The sequence below is a fragment of the Salvelinus sp. IW2-2015 genome, unplaced genomic scaffold (assembly GCF_002910315.2).
Source record: "Salvelinus sp. IW2-2015 unplaced genomic scaffold, ASM291031v2 Un_scaffold2338, whole genome shotgun sequence".
NCBI classification, from domain to species: domain Eukaryota; kingdom Metazoa; phylum Chordata; class Actinopteri; order Salmoniformes; family Salmonidae; genus Salvelinus; species Salvelinus sp. IW2-2015.
The window spans coordinates 5,817-20,102 of NW_019943663.1; the positions used below are offsets into that span (position 1 = coordinate 5,817).

The 14,286-nt window shown below is 45.3% G+C and overlaps 1 long non-coding RNA gene across 1 annotated transcript; it reads left to right on the plus strand.

Moving 5' to 3' along the window:
- The first annotated feature begins 7,694 nt into the window (after nt 1-7,694).
- LOC112073698 (uncharacterized) lies at nt 7,695-9,963 on the plus strand. Its single transcript, XR_002894603.2, has 3 exons — nt 7,695-7,743; nt 9,568-9,704; nt 9,846-9,963. It is a non-coding gene; the product is annotated as an uncharacterized lncRNA (long non-coding RNA).
- The last annotated feature ends 4,323 nt before the right edge of the window (nt 9,964-14,286 follow it).

A 14,286-nucleotide genomic window follows, 5' to 3' on the forward strand; every position in this document is an offset into this window, starting at 1 on the left:
ATATATACAGGGAGTAGAAAATAACATGGCTATATACAGGAAGTAGAAAATTAACATGGCTATATACATGGAGCAGAAAAATAACATGATATATACAGGAAGTAGAAAATAACATGACTATATACAGGGAGCACAAAATAACATGGCTATATACAGGAAGTAGAAAATAACATGACTATATACAGGAAGTAGAAAATAACATGACTATATTTACAGGGAGCAAAAATAACATGGCTATATACAGAAGTAGAAATAACATAGTGCAGATACACGGTACAGTAAAAACAATGTTATATACAGGGAGTACAGGAATAACATGTCTATATACAGGGAGTACAGGTAATAACATGCTATATACAGGGAAGTACAGGTAATAACATGCTATATACAGGGAGTACCAGGTAATAACATGTCTATATACAGAAAAAGAATACAGGTAATAACATGGTCTATGTACACGGGATACATGAATAAATGATCATAAATATACAGGGAGTACAGGTAATAACATGTCTTATATACCAGGGAGGTACCAGTATAAACGTGGCTATACAGGAAGTACCAAGGTAATAACATGACTATATACAGGGATACCGTAAGGTAATAACATTGACTATATACAGGGAGTACCAGGTAATAACATGCTATATACAGGGAGTACCAGGTAATAACATGACTATATACAGGCGAGTACCAGGTAATAACGATGACTATGTACAGGGAGTACCAGGTAATAACATGGCTATATACAGGGAGTACCAGGTAATAACATGTCTATATACAGGGAGTACCAGGTAATACATGTCTATATACAGGGAGTACCAGGTAATAACATGTCTATATACAGGGAGTACCAGGTAATAACATGTCTATATACAGGAGTACCAGGTAATAACATTCTATTAACAGGGAGTACCAGATAATAACATGTCTATTACAGGGAGTACCAGATAATAACATGTCTATATACAGGGAGTACCAGGTAATAACATGACTATATACAGGGAGTACCAGGTAATAACATGTCTATATACAGGGAGTACCAAGTATAACATGACATACAGGGAGTACCAGGTAATAACATTCATATACAGGGAGTACCAGGTAATAACATCTATCAGGAAGTAATAACATGTATATACAGGGAGTACCAGGTAATAACATGATATATACAGGAGTACCAGTAATAACATGTCTATATACAGGGAGTACCAAGTAATAACATCTATACAGGGAGTACCAGGTAATAACATGTATATACAGGGATACCAGTAATAACATGTCTATATACAGGAGTACCAGTAATAACATGTCTATATACAGGAGTACCAGTAATAACATGACTATATACAGGAGTACCAGGTAATAACATGACTATATGTAACGGATGGAAATGGCTAGCTAGTTAGCGGGTACGCGCTAGTAGCGTTTCAATCAGTTACGTCACTTGCCTCGAAACCTAGAAGTAGTGTTGCTCCTTGCTCTGCAAGGGCCGCGGCTTTTGTGGAGCGATGGTAACGACCTTCGTGGGGACTGTTGTTGATGTGGCAGAGGGTCCCTGGTTCGCGCCCGTGTCGGGCGAGGGGACGGTCTAAAGTTATACTGTTACTATATACAGGGAGTACCAGGTATATGTCTATATTACAGGGAGTACCAGGTAATAACATGGCTATATACAGGGAGTACCAGGTAATAACATGATATTATACAGAGTCGGTACATACTATATACAGGGAGTACCAGGTAATAACATGTCTATATACAGGGAGTACCAGGTAATAACATGTCTATATACAGGAGTACCAGGATAATGCTATATCAGGGAGTACAGGTTAAAACATGCTATATACAGGGAGTACCAGGTAATAACATGTCTATATACAGGGTACCAGGTAATAACATGCTATATACAGGGAATGACCAGGTAATACAATTGCTATATACAGGAGTACCAGGTAATAACATGGCTATATACAGGGACATATCAGCTACCAGGTAATACACATGCTATATACAGGGAGTAACCGGTAATAACATGCTATATACAGGGAAGTACCAGGTAATAACATGACTATATACAGGGAGTACCAGGTAATAACATGTATATACAGGGAGTACCAGGTAATAACATCGGTTATATACAGGGAGTACCAGTATAAATGGTATATACAGGGAGCAACAGGATATAAAATGATATATACAGGGGAGTACCAGGTAATAACATGTCTATATACAGGAAGTACCAGATCCATAAACATGTCTATATACAGGGAGTACCAGGTAAAAATAACATGGCTAATACAGGGACGAAAGTACCAGGTAATAACATGTCTATATACAGGGAGTACCAGGTAATAACATCATTATACAGGGAGTACCAGGTAATAAATGGTATATACAGGAGTACCCAGGTAATAACATGACTATATACAGGGAGAGCCAGGTAATAACATGTCTATGTAACAGGGAAAAAAGTACCAGGTAATAACATGACTATAATACAGAGTACCAGGTAATAACATGGCTATATACAGGAGTACCAGGTAATAACATGGCTATATACAGGGAGTACCAGGTAATAACATGTCTATATACAGGGAGTACCAGGTTATAACATGGACTATATACAGGGAGTACCAGGTAATAACATGACTATATACAGGGAAGTACCAGGTAATTAACATGACTATATACAGGGAAGTACACAGGTAATAACATGACTATATTACAGGGAGTACCAGGTAATAACATGCTATATACAGGGAGTACCAGGTAATAACATGGTTATATATCAGGGAGAAGTTTAACCAGGTAATAACATGTCCTATATTACCAGGGAGTACCAGGTAATAACATGACTATATACAGGGAGTACCAGTAATAACATAACTTAACAGGGATACCAGGTAATACATGGTTATATACAGGGAGTACCAGGTAAATACATGTCTATATACAGGAGTACCAGGTAATAACATGACTTATATACAGGAGTACCAGGTAATAACATGACTAATATACAGGGAGTACCAGGTAATAACATGTCTATATACAGTGAGTACCAGGTAATAACATGTCTATATACAGGGAGTACCAGGTATAACATGACTATATACAGGGATACCAGGTAATAACATGACTATATACAGGGAGTACCAGGTAATAACATGACTATATACAGGGAAAAACAATCGTATCACGGTAATAACATGACTATATACAGGTAAAGTAACCAAGTAAACATGAACTATACTACAAGGGAAAAGGTAACCAGGTAATAACATGACTATATACAGGGAGTACCAGGTAATAACATGACTATATACAGGGAGTACCAGGTAATAACATGACTATATACAGGGGTACCACTCATTACTGCCACACTTCTTTGCAATGTTTCGGTTGCTTGTAAAAAATTGGAAGTGGAAGTACATATCAGCTGTAATGTGATTAACATTGTTGCTCAGCAAAACGGCATATTTGGTGTGTAAAAAAACTTATTTTGAAATTCTAACTTGCAGAGCTGGTGAATGGGAGTTTGAATCTGAGCTTTCTGGGCATTAGAGGTCTCTAATGCACCTATTAGCCTATAGAGGATGACTGGTTGGGGAGCACAGAGAGAGATGTCTTGCTGGCTGTTACAGCCTGAGCAGAGATGAGATGATGACTAGGACGGTAGGCTAATATTGGCCAAAAATATCAGCCTGACCGATTATAAATCCTCTAATTTTAACACCCAATAAACAGAAAGTGGGACAGGAGAAAGAACTTCTGATGTAGAGTTAAATAGGTCACCTTGTGGAGCACTGACTACATAGTCCTATTAGAGGGAGAGAGAGATGTAGAGTGAGGAAGTTGGGGGGAGAGAGCAGGAGAACTGTAGATGGGACAGTTCTGTGGTCCCCTCGTAGATTAGTGTTATTTTGAGCTGTAGCTACGCTAGTGGTGGGTTGAATTAAATATATATATTTCACCTTTATTTAACCAGGTAGGCTAGTGGAGAACAAGTTCTCATTTACAACTGCGACCTGGCCAAGATAAAGCAAAGCAGTKYGACACAAACAACAACACAGAGTTACACATGGAATAAACAAACATACAGTCAATAGCACAATCGCGGAAGTCTATATACAGTGTGTGCAAATGGCGTGAGGATGTAAGGCAATAAATAGGCCATAGTAGCGAAGTAATTACAATTTAGCAAATTAACACTGGAGTGATAGATGTGCAGATGATGATGTGCAAGTAGAAATACTGGTGTGCAAAAGAGCAAAAAAATTAATAAAAACAATTTGGGGATGAGGTAGGTAGATTGGATGGGCTATTTACAGATGGACTGTGTACAGCTGCAGCGATCGGTAAGCTGCTAAGATAGCTGATGCTTAGAGTTAGTGAGGGAGATATAAGTCTCCAACTTCAGAGATTTTTGCAATTCGTTCCAGTCATTGGCAGCAGAGAACTGGAAGGAAAGGCGGCCAAAGGAGGTGTTGGCTTTGGGGATGACCAGTGAGATATACCTGCTGGAGCGCGTGCTACGGGTGGGTGTTGTTATGGTGACCAGTGAGCTGAGATAAGGCAGAGCTTTACCTAGCAGAGACTTATAGATGACCTGGAGCCAGTGGGTTTGGCGACGAATATGTAGCGAGGGCCAGCCAACGAGAGTGTACAGGTCGCAGTGGTGGGTGGTATATGGGGCTTTGGTGACAAAACGGATGACACTGTGATAGACTGCATCCAGTTTGCTGAGTAGAGTGTTGGAGGCTATTTTGTAAATGACATCGTCGAGGATCGGTAGGATAGTCAGTTGGACGAGGGTATGTTTGGCAGCGTGAGTGAAGGAGGCTTTGTTGCGAAATAGGAAGCCGATTCTAGATTTAATTTGTATTGGAGATGTTTAATATAAGTCTGGAAGGAGAGATTACAGTCTAACCAGACACYTAGGTATTTATAGTTGTCCACATATTCTAAGTCAGAACCGTCCAGAGTAGTGATGTTAGTCCGGCGGGAGGATGCAGGCAGTGATCGGTTGAAGAGCATGCATTTAGTTTTACTAGAGTTTAAGAGCAGTTGGAGGCCACGGAAGGAGTGTTTTATGGCATTGAAGCTCATTTGGAGGTTTGTTAGCACAGTGTCCAAAGAAGGGCCAGGTGTATATAGAATGGTGTTGTCTGCATAGAGGTGGATCAGGGAATCGCCCGCAGGAAGAGCGACATCGCTGATATATACAGAGAAAAGAGTCGGCCCGAGAATTGAACCCTGTGGTTCCCCCATAGAGACTGCCAGAGGTCCGGACAACAGGCCCTCCGATTTGACACACTGATCTCTATCTGAGAAGTAGTTGGTGAACCAGGTGAGGCAGTCATTTGAGAAACCAAGGCTGTTGAGTCTGCTGATAAGAATGCGGTGATTGACAGAGTCGAGAGCCTTGGCCAGGTCGATGAAGCCGGCTGCACAGTACTGTCTTTTGTCGATGGCGGTTATGATATCGTTTAGTACCTTGGGCGTGGCTGAGGTGCACCCGTGACCAGCTCGGAAACCGGATTGCACAGCGGAAAAGGTACGTTGGAATATGAAATGGTCAGTGATCTGTTTGTTAACTTGGCTTTCGAAGACTTTAGGTAGGCAGGTCAGAATGGATATAGGTCTGTAACAGTTTGGGTCTAGAGTGTCATCGATAGTCTAGGAACTGCAGAAAGAGACAGACTGTCTCATTGGCTGTAGCTACGCTAGTAGTGGGTTGAATGCAGAGAGAGGGAGACTGTCTCATTGGCTGTAGCTACACTAGTAGTGGGTTGAATGCAGACAGAGGGAGACTGTCTCATTGGCTGAGCTACACTAGTAGTGGGTTGAATGCAGACAGAGGGAGACTCTCTATTGGCTGTAGCTACACGTAGTAGTGGGTTGAATGCAGAGAGAGGGAGACTGTCTCATTGGCTGTAGCTACACTAGTAGTGGGTTGAATGCAGACAGAGGGAGACTGTCTCATTGGCTGAGCTACACTAGTAGTGTGGTAATGCAGACAGAGGAGACTGTCTCATTGGCTGAGCTACACTAGTAGTGTGGTAATGCAGAGAGAGGGAGACTGTCTCTTGCTGAGCTACACTAGTAGTGGGTTGAATGCAGAGAGAGGGAGACTGTCTCATTGGCTGTAGCTACACTAGTAGTGGGTTGAATGCAGAGAGAGGGAGACTGTCTCATTGGCTGAGCTACACTAGTAGTGGGTTGAATGCAGACAGAGGGAGACTGTCTCATTGGCTGAGTACACTAGGAGTGGTTGAATGCAGACAGAGGGAGACGTTCTCATGCTGTGCTACACTAGTAGTGGGTTGAATGCAGACAGAGGGAGACTGTCTCATGTGCTGAGCTACACTAGTAGTGGGTTGAATGCAGAGAGAGGGAGACATTTTTATTGTCATGTGCAGTGAATGGCTTTCTTACAATGCATAACATACAGTAGAACTATAGAAAATGTACAACAGAAGCACATTAGAAATAAGAAGGCATGAGAAAGTAAGTCAGCTATAAACAGCATCAGTTCCAGGGTCAGTTCCAGCACATGTTTACAATGCCATTCGGATATATATGACTGATGATTGGCTGAGATAAATTGATGATTAAAGTTTGTGGGAGCTGTTTTTTAGACTTCCAGTGTGGCTGTTGACATTATTGATCATAGTCTGCTGCTGGAAATAGAAACTGCTGTAATGTGGGAAAAGAGTTACTTGTCTAAACAGAACACAGAGGTGTCTTTAATGGATCTCCAACATAATCCAGGTAGAATCAGGAATTCCCCAGGTAGCTGTTGTACACAGAGAGCTAACAGTATTAATATCCATGTCAATCTCTCCTGCTCAAAGTGGAGGACAGATTGACTAACGTTAGCTAGGTAAACAATGAACCATAATCACAACTCATGACGTTATTACCCTGCATGAATCTGCAGGTAGCTAACCAACCAGGTTCTATGTTAGCTAGCTACATTAGGCTTAACTAGCAAGCAAATGGATCTGAGATACAAATAATAGATCATACACGAATCGTTAGCTAGCTAGCTAGGGATTTAAGGGATTTAAGGGATTTAAGATTCTGTTGGTTGGTCAGCCTTCTAATTACTGCAGGGTGTTTGTTGTAGTGTTGGAGAACTGAGAAGTACAGGAAACCAGATAAATATGATCTGTGTCTTTCTTATTAATGTCTCGACTGTTCATCTAGAAAGGACAGGCTCTCGTGCAGCGTGTGCAGACAAGACAGGCTCTAGTGAGCGTGTGCAGACAACAGGCTCTATGAGCGTGTGCAGACAAGACAGGCTCTGTGAGCAGTGTGCGACAAGACAGGCTCTAGTGAGCGTGTGCAGACAAGACAGGCTCTAGTGAGCGTGTTGCAGACAAGACAGGCTCTTAGTGAGCGTGTGCAGACAAGACAGGCTCTAGTGAGCGTGTGCAGACAAGACAGGCTCTAGTGAGCGTCTGCAAACAAGAACGGCTCTAGTGAGCGTCTGCAAAAAACAGGCTCTAGTGAGCGTGTGCAACAAGACAGCTCTAGGCGTGTGCAACAAGACAGGCTCTAGTGAGCGTCTGCAAACAAGACAGGCTCTAGTGGCGTGTGCAGACAAGACGGGCTCTAGTGAGCGTGTGCAGCAGTCTTCTGAGCAGCAGGGCTGGCACCTTATCAGACTCTCCTCTCTCTCTCTCACTGTAGGAGACCAATGAGATTGGGGCCATTAAGAGTTCAAGGACAGTGAAGGTAAGAGGCCTGTGTTTAATCAGGAAATAATTCATATTAAGTCCTGTGATAAAGAATGCTGATTTGATCCAGCCAAACCCATCTTCTGTTATGGTGTTGTCTGTCTCGTCTGTCGTCTGTTCTCTGTCTCTGTCTCTGTCTCTGTCTCTCTGTCTCTCTCTCTGTCTCTCTCTCTTTCTCTCTCTCTTTCTCTCTCTCTTTCTTCTCTCTCTTTCTCTTTCTCTTTCTCTTTCTCTCTCTTTCTCTTTTTCTTTCTCTTTTTCTTCTCTCCTCTCTCTCTCTCTCTCTCTCTCTCTCTCTCTCTCTCTCTCTCTCTCCCTCTCTCTCTTCTCTATATGCATCTTGTTTCATGGGTTCTCCTGTCTCTCTATCCTGGCTCGCAATTTAACACAATGTCTGTCTCTCTCCTCTCATGGGTTCTCTATCGTTTCTCATCCTGTCTCTCTCTTCTCCTGTATGTCTTCTTACTGTCTGTCTCTTCTCTCCTGTCTGTCTTCTCATCATGTCCCTTCTCTCCCTGTATGTCTTGTCATCCTCTCTGTATCTTCTCTCCGTCTGTCTTCTCTCCTGTTGTCTTCTCTCCTGTCTGTCTTCTCATCCTGTCTGTCTCATCTCTCATGTCTGTCTTCATCCCTGTCTGTCTCTTCTCACCTGTCTATCTTCCTATCTCTCTTATTCTTCTCTGTCTGTCTTCTCATCCTGTTCTGTCTCTTCTCTCCTGTCTGTCTTCTCATCATGTCTCTCTTCTCTCCTTGCATGTCTTCTCTCCTGGTCTCCTCTCCTTTCCTGTCCTCCCTTTGTGGGTTCTCCTGCTGTCCTCTCTTCCTGGCTCTGTTCTCCACTCCTCTCATCCTGTCTGTCCTCTCCTCTCTTCCTGTCTGTCTCCACTCCTCTCATCCTGTTGTCTCTCTCTTCCTGTCTGTCCTCTCCTCTTTCCTGTTCTGTTCCACTCTTCATCCTGTCTGTCCTTCGTCTCTTCCTGTTCTCACTCCTTCTCTTCCTGTCTGTCTCTCACTTTCCCGAGAATGAGGAGGTTAAGGACCACACTCCTCTCTTCCTGTCTGTCTCTCCTGTTCTCCCAGAGAATGAGGAGGTTAAGGAGACTCATCACCTCCTCTCTTCCTGTCTGTCTCTCCTTCCCCAGAGAATGAGGAGGTTAAGGAGACCACACCTCCTCTCTTCCTGTCTGTCTCTCCTTTCCCAGAGAATGAGGAGTTAAGGAGACCACCTCCTTCTCTTCCTGTCTGTCCTCTCCTGTCTTCCTGTCTGTCTCTCCTTTCCCAGAAAATGAGGAGGTTAAGGAGACCACACTCCTCTCTTCCTGTCTGTCTCTCCTTTCCCCAGAGAATGAGGAGGTTAAGAGACCACACTCCTCTCTTCCTGTCTGTCTCTCCTGTCTCTCTGTCTTCTCCTCCCAGAGAATGAGGAGGTTAAGGAGACCACACTCCTCTCTTCTCTGTCTGTCTCCACTCTTCCATCCTGTCTGTCCTCTCCTGTCTCCTGTCTGTCTCTCCTTTCCCCAGAGAATGAGGAGGTTAAGGAGACCACACTCCTCTCTTCCTGTCTGTCTCTCCGTTCCCCAGAGAATGAGGAGGTTAAGGAGACCACACTCCTCTCCTCCTGTCTTCTTCCTTTCCCAGAGAGAATAGAGGAGGTTAAGGGGACAACACTCCTGTCTTCCTGTCTGTCTCTCCTTTCCCCAGAAATATAGGAGGTTAAGGAGACCACACTCCTTCTTCCTGTCCTGTTCTCCCTTTCGCCCAGAGAATGAGGAGGTTAAGGAGACCACACTCCTCTCTTCCTGTCTGTCTCTCCTTTCCCCAGAGAATGAGGAGGTTAAGGAGACCACACTCCGGGAGCTGAAGATGCTCCGAACCCTGAAGCAGGAGAATATCGTGGAGCTGAAGGAAGCCTTCCGCAGGAGGGGGAAACTCTACCTGGTGTTTGAGTATGTAGAGAAGGTAAGACTAGCTTCACTACTAGTCTCCTGCAGTGAATATTGATTATATCTCAGAATAATAAGACTTCTGAAGCCTTCAAATGATAGTTTAGATGTTGATCAAATAAAGGAGATTGATAGTGATGTCTTCTGTCTCTTCCAGAACATGCTGGAGCTGCTGGAGGAGCTTCCCAACGGAGTTCCGTCTGATAAAGTCAGGAACTACATCTACCAGCTGATCAAAGCTATCCACTGGTGTCATAAGAACGACATTGTCCACCGGGGTAAGGAGACATGATGCTATAGGAACCAACGAACACAGCTTTAATATAGTGGAGCCTCAGCCTTCCATTAGGCCCTAGTGCTCTTCAGGTAATATGAAGTCCCAGCATTCCTCCGTCCTGCCATGACATCTTTTCTGGTTTGATAGTCTAATAGTCTGTTCAGTGTCTCAGATGATGAGAGCTTGTGACTTGGAGTACAGCAACAGTCCAGATGGCTTGCCATCTATCAGACAACATGATGACAATATTATGGAGGCAAACCATATCTCCTCAGTATGACCTGACTTAGTTGTGATATGATTCTCTGGTTTTCTGAAGTACAAGTAGACATGATGCTGTTCCCATCTGACCTTTTAGTGAGACAGACATGTGGAAGTGACATCAGTGTTACTGTTAGTGTTAAAGCAATGACACCCCCTGCCAGCCGTGAACTGACATGCTCCTGTCTCTCTCTCTGTCTGTCCCTCCTGTCTGTCTCTCCCTCCTGTCTGTCTCTCTGTCTCTCTCTGTCTGTCCCTCCTGTCTTAAGAGGACTCTCTCCCCTTCGCTCTCTCTTCCTACGTCTCCCCCACTCTCTCCCTCTCTCTCTCTCCCTTTGTCTACCCTCTCTCCTTCCGCTACCTCCGTCTCCCCCTCCTCTCCTCCTCTCCGTCTCCCCCTCTCTCCTCTCCCTTCCCGTTCCTCTCTCTCCTCCTCTACCTTCTTCTGTCTCCCCTTCTCTTAACTGAAGTCAACAGAATGAGTCAACACTGAGGCAGCTTAACACATCAGACTGTACTGGCTAATACCAGAGTATATTAGTAGTCGTCTGGTCGGAACCACCAGAACAACAACACACTGACTATCATAGTGTCCTGGTACGGTACGCACCCAGAACACCAACACTGAACTATCAATAGTGGTCTGGTACGGTAAACCACAGAAACACCAACCTGACTTCATAGTGTCTGGTACGGATACCACCAGAACACCAACCTGACTTATCATAGTGTCCTGGTACCGGCTACCTACCAGAACACAAACCGACTATCATAGTGTCTGGTTACGGTACCACCAGGAACACCAACCTGACTATCATAAGTGGCTGGTACGGTACCGACAAGAACACCAACCGACCTATCATAGTGTCTGGTAAGGCCCCCAGAACAACGTGACTATCAATAGTGTCATGGTACGGCACACACCAGAAACAAACCGACTATCATAGTGTCTGGTACGGCCCACACAGAACACCCAACTTGGACTATCATAGTGTCTGGTACGGTACCACCAGAAGACAAAACGGTCTACATAGTGTCCTGGTACGCACACCAGAACACAAACCGGACTATCATAGTGTCTGTAGCGGGCACCACCAGAACCCAACTTGGACTATATAGTGGTCTGGAGCGGTACACAGAACACCAACCTGACTATATTTAGATGTCTGGTACGGTACGACCACGAACACCAACGACTATCATAGCGTCTGGTCAACGGTCACCACAGAACACAAACCTGGACTACATAGTGGTCTGGTACGGAACCACCAGACAGCACAACGACTAACATAGTGTCTGGTACGGACCCACCAGAACACACAACCGACTTATTGATAGTGTCTGGTACGGCATCCACCAGAACACCAAGTGACTATCATAGTGTCTGGTACGGTCCACCAGAACACAACAACTATATCAGTGCTGGTACGTCACCACCAGAAACCAACCTGACTATCATAGTGTCTGGTATGGTACTCAACCAGAACACCAACCTGACTTATATATAGTGTCTGGTACGGTACCAGCCAGAACCACCCTGCACTATCATAGTGTCTGGTACGGTACCAACCAGAACACCACCTGACTAATCAGTACGTGTCTGGTACGGCAATACCACAGAACACCCAACGCGACTTGTAGTGTGTACGAGCACGAAACCTGAGCAGATGTTCTGGTAGGTGATACCGACAAACCAACGGACTTCTATCTTATATTCTGGACGACACAGCCTCACCCGGAATCACTAGGGCTGGCGTCCTCATTCCAAACCGAACCTGACTAACAATACGTAGGTACCACCAAAACACAACCAATTGTGGTACGGACTAAAACACAACGCACTTTAGTCTGGTACTACTCGCCCATACCACATCTAGTGCCTGGTACGTACATGAACACACCTATAGCTGCCACCACGAAACCACCGCTTGTTTATGGAGAATGAGGGAGCTGTGTGTCCACATGGAATGAGAAGAGCTGTGTGTCCACTGGGAAATGAGGAAGAGCTGTGTGTCCACTGGAATGAGAGAGCTGTGTCCCACATGGAATGAGGAGAGCTGTGTGCCACATGGAATAGGAGAGCTTGTCACATGAATGAGGAGAGCTGTGTGTCCATGGTAATGAGGAAGCTGTGTGTCCACATGGAATGAGGAGAGCTGTGTGTCGCACAGAATGAGGAGAGCTGTGTGTCCACATGGAATGAGGAGAGCTGTGTGTCCACGGGGAATGAGGAGAGCTGTGTGTCCACGGAATGAGGAGAGCTGTGTGTCCACGGGAATGAGGAGAGCTGTGTGTCCACAATGGAATGAGGAGAGCTGTGTGTCACATGGAATGAGGAGAGCTGTGTGTCACATGGAATGAGGGAGCTGTGTGTCACATGGAATGAGGAGAGCTGTGTGTCACGGGGAATGAGGAAGCTGTGTGTCCATGGAATGAGGAGAGCTGTGTGTCCACATGGAATGAGGAGAGCTTGGTCCACGGGAATGAGGAGAGCTGTGTGTCCACGGGGGAATGAGGAGAGCTGTGTGTCCACATGGAATGAGGAGAGCTGTGTGTCACATGGAATGAGGAGAGCTTGTGTGTCCAATGGAATGGGGACTGTGTGTCACATGGAATGAGGAGAGCTTGGTGTGTCCACGGGAATGAGGAAGAGCTGTGTGTCCACGGAATGAGGAAGAGCTGTGTGTCCACATGGAATGAGAGAAGCTGTGTGTCCACATGGAATGAGGAGAGCTGTGGTGTCCACATGGAATGAGGAGAGCTGTGTGTCCACTGGAATGAGGAGAGCCTGGTGTCCACGGAATGAGGAAGAGCGGTGTCCACAGGTAATGAGGGAGCTGTGTGCCACGGGAAATGGAGGGAGAGTTTGTGTCCAACATTGGAATGAGGAGAGCTGTGTGATACACATGGAATGAGGAGAGCTGTGTGTCACATGGAATGAGGAGAGCTGTGTGTCCACGGGGAATGAGGAGAGCTGTGTGTCCACAGGGAATGAAGGAGAGCTGTGTGTAACTGGAATGAGGAGAGCTGTGTGTCCACATGAGAAGATGGACGGGAGAGCTGTGTGTCCACGGGAATGAGGAAGCTGTGTTGTCACATGGAATGAGGAGAGCTGTGTGTCCACAGGGGAATGAGGAGAGCTGTGTGTCGCACGCTGGAATGAGGAGAGCTGTGTGTCCACATGGAATAGTGTTGGTCCACGGAATGAGCTGGTTGTCTGTCACATGGAAGAGGAGAGCTGTGTGTCACATGAATGAGGAGAGCTGTGTGTCCACATGGAATGAGGAGAGCTGTGTGTCCACATGGAATGAGTGAGACTGTGGTGTCCACATGGAATGAGGAGAGCTTGTGTGTCCACATGGAATGAGGAGAGCTGTGTTGTCCACATGGATGAGGAAGAGCTTGTGTGTCCACATGGAATGAGGAGAGCTGTGTGTCCACATGGAATGAGGAGATGAAGACTAGCTGTTTTATCGAACTTAAATCACATGTTAATGGCTAAGGACTGAAGAAATGAAAAGCACTGATACAGGTAGAACAGTAGAGACTAAGATTCTCTAACAGGTTGGTGCTGTTACTGATGAATGAAGATGAAGACAGACAGGTTACTCTGTCACCGAAGTCACATAGCTTGAGGACGTCATCAGAACTGATTAGAAGGTTCTCTGGCTTTATATCTGAGGAGAGACAGACAGGAGACAGAAACAGACAGGAAGGAGAGACAGAAACATTACAGGAGACAGAGAGACGGAGGAGAGACAGAGAGACAGACAGGAGGGCGAGACAGACAGGAGAGAGCGATAGAGAGACAAAGGAGGGAGGGACAGACAGAATAGAGAGATGACAGGAGGAGAGACAGACAGGAGGGAGAGCCAGACAGGAGGGAGAGACAGACAGGAGGAGAGACAGAGAGGAGAGAGAGACTGACAGGAGGAGAGATGAGAGAGGGAGAGACAGACAGGAAGGGACAGACAGAGAGAGACAGAGAGACAGACAGAAGGGAGAGACAGACAGGAGAGAGAGACAGAGAGGAGAGAGAGATGAAAGGCAGGGAGGAGAC